This window comes from Melanotaenia boesemani, chromosome 12, assembly GCF_017639745.1.
Source record: "Melanotaenia boesemani isolate fMelBoe1 chromosome 12, fMelBoe1.pri, whole genome shotgun sequence".
Lineage (NCBI taxonomy): Eukaryota > Metazoa > Chordata > Actinopteri > Atheriniformes > Melanotaeniidae > Melanotaenia > Melanotaenia boesemani.
Window position 1 is genome coordinate 33,811,642 of NC_055693.1, and position 11,262 is coordinate 33,822,903.

Here is an 11,262-nt window from a genome sequence, read left to right on the forward strand (position 1 = left end):
ACCTCACTTTAAACCTACAGCGTACCTACTCTAACCTAACTTTAACTTTCCTTATTTCAGTAAGTAAAGTCAGTAAAATCCCAACAGGCACATTAACACTGTGGAGAAAAACCTCCTGCTTCATCCTAATGAAAGTCAACCTCTAGACACAGAGTAATTAGAGAATTATGAAAGGCCGAGGTGACAGTGACCTCATTACAGCGAGGAAGATCAAACTAACCACCCATGACTGATGAAGGTCGCCATGTCTCCCTGCCGAGGGAATCGGGGCTGTTTCTGATACCATGACAGAGAAGAACCAGCAGGGAAACAGAAGGAAAAGAAAGAAATAGAAGATCAGCACAATCAGCCGCCTACAGATGAGATTATCCATGCCTCAGAAATAAACGTTGACCATTAAAGGTTTTGACTTTGTTCTGCCCTGTTTTCACATCTGGCCTGATTTAGATCCATCATTCAAACACAGAAACACTTAGACTGAAAGCTAACAAACATCCCAGATATGCTTAGTTATTTTAACACTTTATATTGGAACCGTGAAATGATGAAGAGAAACTCCATTTTCTTATGTGAAAGTCACAAAGTACAGCTGAACAGCCACTGTGCATGAGCACAGGTACAATGAGCCGGACGGCGTCATGGATAGCTCTGATTTATCTGTCAGTCTGAACAATGCAGAAAACATCAGCCAGAGGGAAGGTGAGTATGCAGACCTTCAACCACTTTGATGGTATTACAGTTTATTTGAACAACAGGCAAACAAAACAGAAGTAAAACCAAAACTGTCATGGTTGCAGAACTGTACTGCAGAGCTGCAATCAAGCTCATCTCCTACACCTGCCCTGATTGTTCATTCTCCTCACCTGCTCCCCGCCCTACTTATACACTCTCCACTCTCTGCTTCCCTGCCAGATGGTCAGCAGTATTACCTTGTTGAGATCCAGCTATTTTCTTGTTTCAGACTCCCTTGTCATCGACCCTGTTACGACCTTGGATTTTCTCTTGCCTGACCCCGCCGGATTTCTTCCTCACTCTGCCAAACTGTGTATGAACATTGCCTGCCCTGACTACGCCTTTTTGGATCTGTGGACTTATATTCATGTCTGGAGTTCATTTCAGGATTCTTCACTCACAGCCCCAGGATCGCCTGACCCTCCCTACGGACTGCAACTGGCTTCTTCACATTCATCTCCTGCTTCTAATAAACCTCATTCTATTCAAACCTACTATCTGTGTGTGGCTGAATTTCCGGGTCTTCAGGAGTACAAAATTACAAAAACTACCAACACAATGAAATGCCTCCATTCAAAATCCCTTCTCCACGTCCTAGTAAATTAAAACAATTACCACAGTCGTTATACATACAGTAGTCACATTAATTATCAGTAATAAACACTAGGCAACACTATACATCATATTATAATGAAACAATCAGTGATAATAATAAAACAACACTTAGCACATATATCATTAGCTGCATTTACATGGATCACATCTGATCAAACATCCAATCAGAATAAAAATGCATGATGTAATCACTTTAGTTGATCCAGTTGGCCTTTTTCAATCCTGTCTAAAAGGTTTTAACCTTTTCCCGATGGGATCAGCAGGAAAAAATAACCATGTTGTTTCTGTGCATGCTTGAACCAGGCGGGGGTTAGAGGACGTAATGAGTTCTAGAAAGACTTGAAAAATGGGCGGCAGCAACACAGAACTGGACTGTAGCGGATTCAGCGTTGTATCAAAAGGTTCAAGATAAAAAGGGGAAATCTTCTTCTTCGTGATTAGTACGCATCACCCACGTCAAAAGGTTCTGATCGTGTAAAATCTGTCCATGTAAAAACACGACCGATCAGGTCAGCTCATCCAGCAATCAGAACTCCTTCTCCTCCACCACCACCACCCCTGACTAAAAGGTTTTGTCTGTTTCATGTATTGTAGTAAATTTTTACTACTTTAAACATTATCCGTGCTGTGATAACTGAGCAGGACCTGAGGTTTCTATTTGGAGTGTAAAAACTGAGAGTTTGTATGATCAAGATACCCGAGTCTTTTAGAACTGTTACCCCAGACCTCTATAAAGTAGGCTATACAGAACATATAAAGTCATTTGGCTCTATGCAGTGATCCGGATTTAGAAATGAAACAGAAAATAGCACTGAACTATAAATCTCTCAAGAACATCAATAACATCATGTTTCCCTATAACAGGTTTTCTGGTACCACGCCATGCTCATCAGATCCAGCTGTTTTATACAACAATACTATCTTTAATAGTTAAACTTTACATACTGTGAACTGGTGCAGACAAGCAACACATTTAAAACAGAAAATAAACATATTGGTTTCACTTCCTAACTTTCCTACTAGGTGAAGAGCACAAATGTCAGAGAGCAAAACAAGTCAGGACAACACACCTCATCACGTTCAAAGCCAGAGAGCAAAATAGAGCAGAGGATGGAAAAGGTTCCAGGAGGGAAATGCTTCACAACAGTTTGCAGAGCACAAAGATGTCAGAAAACACAAATGGTGAACAGGCAATCTGTCAAAGTAAGCGCTCGAGCAAAGCGGGCGGAATGAGGGAAATCTGAGAAACACAGGCTTAAGTACGAGTGATTTCTGGGACTCCAGAGATGATTAGGTGAAGCACACGCACACCCAAAGAGGAGCTGCCAAAAACAGCATGACGGCCTGGAAAATACTGAAACCAGCACTCCAGCTCTTAATAAGGCAATATCCATTTCACTGGAGCATGGCTGCTGGATCTCCGGCAGGGTAGAAACAGTCACTGCTAACATGAACAAGTGTTTAATTATATTCTTAGATTTGATTCTTTTGTTCTTTCTTTCTGATAAATGTGTTCATTGAACTATCACCAATAAATGTGACAACACTCATTTCATTTGTCAAGACGGAATTAACCCAGCTGAAGAATTTCAGGGTGTGGCCGGAGGCCGTCTCTCTCCTGGCCACTACATGGCGCTGTGCCAGTCTTGCCAACCACCTTGATTAGTGAGTACGTCTTTTAAAAGAGGATGTGTTTGGCTCTCTTTCTCCCATCTCCTGGTTGCTGGTTTGGCTTTTGTCTTGGCGTGCTGTTGGTGGTGCCAGCCCTCTCCATGCAGCTTGTCCTTATTTTTGCCTTTCGCTCGGCTTCTAGCTGATCTTTGCTGTGCGTGTTGTAGATCAGCGTCACGGCTCCGACCTAAGCGTGTCGGCTGAACGGACCGCTGCATGAGCAGTGTCGACTTTGCTTGGCTGCCTAAAGTATGGACTAAATGCTAAAGGATCCTTCTTCTTTGAAATGAAATGCTTTGTTTTATTTCACCTATGTTTTGCATTTATTTGTTTGCTTAGTTCTTTAATTGTTTTTATTTTCCCTTGCATGTTATTTAATTAGCATGTTATTTGGTCTACACCAGTTTGTTCCGCTGTTCTTTAATTGTCCTTCCCTGTTTTATCAGGTGCTGTGTGCCCAGTTCAGCCCCTGGTGATGGTGTTGCTTTACTATCTCCCCTTTCTGCTGTGTGTGCACACGTGTATGTGTGCGTGTGATAACATAAATGATAGGTATGAGGACCTCTTCCCCCTGCCCTGATGCGATTTCCCTCCCTCATCTCAGTGCTAACTTTTTTCTTGGACCTAGCGTGTGAATTAAAATGTCTCTGGCCCGTGGTATATTTTAAAAACTTGTGACCTTCTTCAAAATGAACTGGACTGCTTTCCGCATAGTTCCCAGGGTGAAATCCGCTGGTGGCGCAGTTGGCTATCTGTTGAAACCTAGTTGTAATCTGCAGTTTCCAAGTGTTCTTGATGTAAAGAAAAACTGTCTACAAGTCTTCATACATCAGATTTTATAGGAACACACACACCCAGACATATGAGGGTCCATTTGAGACATTAATCAGAATTACCCTCTCACAGACATGTACAATTTAAGTAAGTTACACAATATACTAAAACCTGTCATTTATCATACTGAAATCCTTCATGCACTAATTGTCTACAGTGGTTGGTGTCTGCTCTGCCACTGCAAGGTAAAGTGAAGGGAGCTAAGTCTAAAGCTAGCTGCTGCTAGCTGCTAGGAAAAGTGAAGGGAGATAAGCCTGAAGCTAGCTGCAGTGTTACCCAACATACTCTTCACTTGTTTTTTGAGTATTCTCTAGGACAGGACTACTCAATTCGGTCCTACGAGGGCTGCAATCCAGCAGGTTTTCCATGTATCCCTGTACCAACACACCTGAGTCAAATTAATGAGTCATTGTGTAGAACCTGATTGGCTGTTAGAGCCACCTAATTTGACTCAGATGTGTTGGTACAGGGATACATGGAAAACCTGCTGGATTGCGGCCCTCGTAGGACCGAATTGAGTAGCCCTGCTCTAGGATATGCCTCACAGTGTTGTCCAGGTCTTCGTCTGACAGCACTGCATATCCTAGCCAAGTTATGCATAGCCAAGTTATACTAGGTGGCTAGTTAGCTTGTCCTCATTTAGACTTACTACTATCGGTGTTCGACTGATGCGTTAACCCTTAATAGTCTCTACTGAGGACAGAATAGTATTGAAGATGCCTGCTGTTTCATTGAGATTACTTCCAGGCGACTGAACAGATATTAATACAGCATAAGTCTTCGTAAAACATTTGTCACTGTGTTCTCCAACTTCCTCTTCCGTTTGTTTTGAAAATGTAAATCTTTTTTTCTACTACATGACTTCCATTTTAACTGAAATGACTTTCTTTTGAAGTGAAATTCATCTCTCACACACACTAGTAGAATTCTGTCTGTATACTAGTGAAATGTGATTTCAGAAATATAATGTAATGTGTGAATGATCTCAGAGGTTTTAGTATAATTTATGAATTACTTAAATTTCACATGTTTCTGTGAGAGGGTAATTCTGAATAATGTCTGAAATGGCCCTTTACTCCATAGCTCACACAAACACATGTAGAAGCTCTCACATACAGTACTGTTAGCCCTGATTCAAAAGGATATGCAGTGTCTTGAATGTGTGTACATGGGGGTTTAGTAGTCTGTATGACTGGTTTTGTATGTATGAATTTTCATTAGTTTATTTGCAAGACTTTGCTTCTGTGTTTGTGTGAGAGTTGATTTTATATTCATGTGCAAGTGATTAAAGTTGTATGTATATGATTTTTTTAGTGTGTTCTGGCCTGTACAGCACGTCATACTAATCTGCTTTTGTACTGACCAGTTAATTCAGACTGTAAAGCTGCTCTCATGGTGAAGACTGTGTCTGACGAGAGCATGATGAGAGATGTGTGACCCACACTGATGCAGAGACCCAGGCTGGTTTATTTTGAAGGTGTTTAATTACCTGGTTGCATTGTTTTCCAGAATGACCAAAATAGTATCCTGAGTTACTCGGTGACACCACTACTATGACTAGAGCTGTTTTATAACACATTTTGTATCTTATTATATATATTTTTTGTTTCTGTTTCTTTTCCTGCCACCAGCTGTCATTATCATAAGCATTAACCCCTCCCTGAGTTTTTTGCAATTATTTAAAAATAACATAAATACAGTAAAAAAATAAGGAAAGAAAGACTCCATGAAAATAGCACTTAAATGATCTAAATAAGAATAAAAGAACAAAAATAAAATTATATAATAATAAAAACATAAATGACAGTTAGAAAATAGAAATGAATGATTGTATGAATTAAATAAAAAAGCAACATTTTTAAAAAGTAGTTTATCACACATTTCTGACAACACGTGTGAAGGGGTCAAATGTGTGACAGCCACACTGTAAATCTGCTGACTTGGTCTTGGTAAAATTACTTTCCTTATGGGTAACTTTGGCTGAAACCATCCCCTGCTTTGTTTTCCCTCCTTCTGCTAAACACAGAAGAGTGGAAGTGGCCTGGGGGCTCTAATTACTTCATGTAATGAGAAAACTGAAAATGTGAAGACAATCATTCCATGCCAATACAACATTTATCCTCATTCTCTTTGGAATGGAAGAGGGCAGAAGGGCAGCACAGTTTTAATAAAGGAAAAGGCTGGCTCTGTTTCTGTTCAGATAAATCCTATACAAATAAACAGGCTTTTCATTAGAAATAATCCAACAATGTGCTATAAATGATGTTACAAATGAGGGTATTGTATGTTTTTTTTTTTTTTTTTCAGTGTGTCATGCAGATGCCAAGAAAATATCTTTCCATGGTCTGTTATCAGGGCCTGATCTTGATGTCTTACCTATTTATTTATTTATTATTTATTTAAATAATTTTCTTACATGCATGATATTTTTAGGTCATCCTAATACTGTACTTTATTAAGCAATCAACAAAAACTGATGAAGAGACAGGAGGGCCGACAGATGGCTTTAAGACATCGGTTCTCACCTGGCAAACGTGAACCTGTCTCCTGAAGAAAACTATCCTTTTTAACTATCATTAATTTTGGATATCACTGTTTCATCCATCTGTCGTCCAGTCTTTGCTGAGTTCTTTAGACCACATCACAGGAACATCCCTAAACTCCCTCTAGCCAGTCTCCTCCAGCCCTGGGAATGCTGACTTTGAGCCGCAATTCCCAATACAGCCAACAGAGTTACAGGGTGCAGGCTGACCAGGCTAGTTGTGGGGAATCGATTGGGTGTGAAACAGGGAATTCAACTGGAACTGAAGCAGATCGAACCACTTGGACAACATCACACAGTTTCAACAACTGTTCACTACAGGGCAATATTCCTCAAAACATACTGAGCACGAAAAAGTAGAAGCTTGATTTAACCAGGACTGAAAACGTCTCATTCGCCAAAAGTAAACGCAGCAAAAATAAATTTATGCAGTCTGGCTTCTGTTTTTACTTTGGTGTTCCGGTGATCCAGTTTTCCCACAATCTGTCCAGTATGCAGGAGAGGCAGCCAGATATCCACCATGTTGGTCTATGTCACTTCATCTCTAATTTTCACTCACTCTAAAATTGAGCTGCTCTCACGAATGGTTTGTATGATTTTCTATGAAAAATAATTCATGGACATTCGTACATACGAATCCCAAACATCCCTACGAAATTCTGAGTCAATCAGTGTCAAAGTCACTGTGGTGGTGCTCTGTCATGTTTTCTGTGGCAGAAAGGGCAGAAAAATGGTTTTGATATCTTTATCATAATTTCACTGATTTAACTACGGTCAAATATGAAAGTTTTGTTCTCTAAATCGTCTTTTATTGTGTGGGTTTTTTTCTGTATAAAATCATTTTGAATGATCACTGCCTGTTGCATTGTTTTAATATTATTCTCTTACTATCAATTCACCTCCAATATTGTTAATAAGAATAGTAGGATGCTGAACAACCAATGAGACGCTTCACTGAATGGGCTGTTATCATTTATCCATATCAGTTGGTCAGCAGCAACTTCCAGGAACTGCCATATACAGTATATATATATATATATATATATATATATATACACTACCGTTCAAAAGTTTGGGGTCACTTCTCTTTTGAATCCCATGGCAAAGTGACCCCAAACTTTTGAACCGTAGTATATATACATATATATATATATATACATAAATATATATATATATACATATAAGGGATAATACCCGACGAGGTGTCCATTATCAGAATTTAATGGACGGTGATGTTAATGCGGAGGCGTGAACCATCTGACGTTGAAGAGTCCCTTACAAAAGAAAAAAATATTAAATTATTAATGCAGTAAGGCAAGGCAAGGCAGTTTATTTGTATAGCACATTTCATGTACAGGACAATTCAAAGTGCTTTACATAAAACAAAGACATTACAGATATTTAGAATAGTAAAAGGCATCAACACATAATCACAATAAAATAATAAATTACATTAAAATGATTAAAAGCAAGATAAGTTAAAAAAAAAAAAAAAAAAAAAACTGTGTTACCGTGCAGATTTCATGCATAGGCGCATGAGAAAAGAAAAGTTTTTAACCTGGATTTAAAAATGTCTACATTTGGGGAAAGTTTAATCTCCACTGGCAGTTTGTTCCATTTGTTTGCAGCATAACAGCTAAATGCTGCTTCTCCATGTTTAGTAATGTTGCTTTTTTACCATTAAAATGGTAAGTTTTTCATAAGAAGTGTACTATTTCATTGTGATGCGTTGCCATCGAACCTGTAGCTCGGTCAGCCACGGTTATATTACATGACACAAACATTTCAGAGGGCGGTTGCAGATCTTGCAGCTTGTGTGTGTCCAGAGGATGATGCAACATTTTGTTTCAGTCACAGATCGTTTCCTAAATCGTTTATATTACAAGAAATATTATCCACCATTCACTCTGATCATTAAATATCAAGCAAGTCTATCCTAAACCGTTTTTTGGGATGTTATCCACCATTCACTCTGTTTTAAGTATGTAAATAAGGGTGGTGGAGTAGGTTTTTCTTACTCCAATTTCCTCGCTCCCCCACTGAAGGCGCAAGGTGTAGCGAATATGGCAGTAATTGCGGGGTGAAGTAGAGCACCTTTATATCCGGGCAGGTGTTTGTTCCTTTAGTTTGTGCTGTACGCTGACAGTTGTGTGGCTAGCTGCCAAAGTGTCAACATGACCTCCCCTGTGATCTTAAGTGCCATAATCTCTTTCCTTCTCCGCTGGGGCTGTGGCGGTCCTTGGGTATTTACACCCGCTTGTTTCTTTGCAGCGTTGTGTTGTGTTGATTGTCGCAGCTGTGCGGAAAGCCGCATGACGGGCAGTTTCACCTTTGCGGTGCACTGCTGGGTTGTGACTGAGTTTGGTGCTGGAGCAGCTCATTGGGACCTGCCGCGGTATTCCTGGTCTCTTATCTCTCCCTTTTTGGGATATACTGGTAAGACTGCTTTTGCTCATCAGACGGAGCGGGACATTAATCTTCATCATTTTGGTCCTCAACTGTGGAACAGCCTGCCAGAGAGCCTCAGGGCTGCAGAGACTGTTGATGTTTTTAAGAAGAGGCTCAAGACCTTCCTTTTTAGTTTAGCCTTTTGATTTGACTTTATTCATTTTCTGTTATTTATCTCATCTTATCTTATCTTATCTGTCTCATTTATCTATTTTATTTTATTATATTTTATTATAGCTTCTTAACTGTTTCCCTATTTTATCGTTGTTTTAACTGTTTTAACATTTTTAACATTTTTAACTCCAGTGTTTCTTTATGGGGATCCTAAACTCTGGGAGTCAAGCCTGCTTGGTCTGCCCTCTGCAAACATGGCTTGACTGGCTCCTGGTGTAAATGGGTCCCCAAAAATGCCGTTTCCTCACAGCAGCGCCAAGCCAAAGACAGATATTAAGAGTTTGTGTGTGTGTGTGTGTGTGTGTGTGGATGGGTGAGGGGGGGGGGGGGGGGGGGGGGGGGGGGTGTTTAATCTGTCACATAACTGGGTGTGTAAAGGGCTTATTGTTTTTGTTCTGTGATTTCCTTTTTTTTTTTTTCTCATTTTAATATGCATTCATTTCTACTATGTAAAGCACTTTGTGTTGCCTTTGCATGAAAAGCGCTTTATAAATAAAATTTGATTTGATATGATTGGTGTGTTTTCCTCTTCTATTAGACATGTGAAGTAGCGTGCAGTACGCTACTGTGCGTGAGGAGAGGTTTGTTGGATTTCCGCCAGCTCCTCCAGTTAATCGGCCCTCCGATCTAACGATCTACGATCTAAACCCCAGCATATAGGGTTGTTTTGGGAAATTGTCAGTTTTTTATGTTTTATTATTAAATGTTTTAAAAGAAATTGTTTAAATAAAATGTCATTTTTATGGGAAGCCACCTGCCAATGCACATTTTTTTTTAACCTACCCTTTTTAGGTGTACTCTTCTTTTTTGTATAGAAATAATTGCTTTTTTCGCCTTACCGACACCACCCCGCCACATAAGGTAATCAAGAAAGAAAGACAGGCCACGACCTGATTAAAATTAAATGCAACATTGTCGTTGATCGCAACATCTTATAAAGATACTGGCATGTCCATAGTGGCGTTTGAAGGACGGAGATTTAACATTCGTGGATCCTGACCACTGCTGGTTGGGATGTTACAGGACGACAAAGTGTTGCTCCATTCTCGTCTCTCCTGGACTGACGGAGCCCAATAAGCCTGCAAGCTGAAATATGACTTTTTGTATGTTACATAAATCAAATACCTACTCAGAACAAACCCGCATTTACACTACTTGATGATTATGTTAATAAAATGTAAATATGATGGTTTATTTGATATACATATAATCCATATATAGACATATATTTTATTAAATAAAGTGGGTATAGGCTGGTAGTTAGTTTTAGTTAATAGGGTCGTTAAAACAAACACGTGCTTCATTTTTCAATCATATTGTACAACCAAACTGTCAATTACTCAGTGATAAATTATCTGTGTAGAGAAAAAGTAAATATGTTGGTTTATTTAAGATAAATAAGATTCTAGCCAAAAGTTGTGTAAATGACTGTGTCTGTGACTGACACCATAGACTGTATACAAAAGAAGGACGGAGCCTCCGTGACGTCATCCATAGGTTTCTGAAGAGCTGAATTGAAGCTCATTGGGTGGTTCCCACCATCGTCACGTGTGTCGGAATTCCTGGAAAATTCAAAAATGGGCAAAAAGGTGAAGCTGAGAAGGGGACTGTGAAGGTGGGGGTGGATGATTGATACCCATCAAACTTCTAGCTGCCTGCAGCTAAGAGCTAACTGAGCTTACCTAGAGCTAACAGCAGATAACCCGCTAACAGAGGTAGGCGGGCTTAAGCTAAGGCGAGCTGTTAGCGGCTAAAAATCGCGGTTGTGTTGCACTCTCCCTTCTTGCCGCGGATATTGAATACCTGTCAATCTAAATAACACGCCCCTAAGAATTTCAAGATTAAATAACATCCAAGCGGATGAGTTAGAAAAAAGCTCACCCCCCCTCACAGTTGTCATGAAGGTATACTTGACCTACTAATCCTAAAATGAATTTTTATACCAGGCTTTAAACATGTTTATTTCTGCTGTGAAGTTGGTCTTTTTAACATGGGAGTCTATGGGGATTTGTTCTGTTTTGGAGCCAGCCATTAGTGGATGAGGGGTGAACTGCAACTTTGTGCACTTCTGCATAAGCTTCACATTTTACCGGTGAAGGTTGCTGCTTGACTGACACCAAAAGCAGCCAATAGGAAGAGGAAAAGGATAACAACAATAGAAAAACCTTCTAAATGAGTCTGGAGCAGGGAGACTATGATGTAAAACCCTGTGTGGCATAATATGTCTTGCTGATTATGACTGTAAA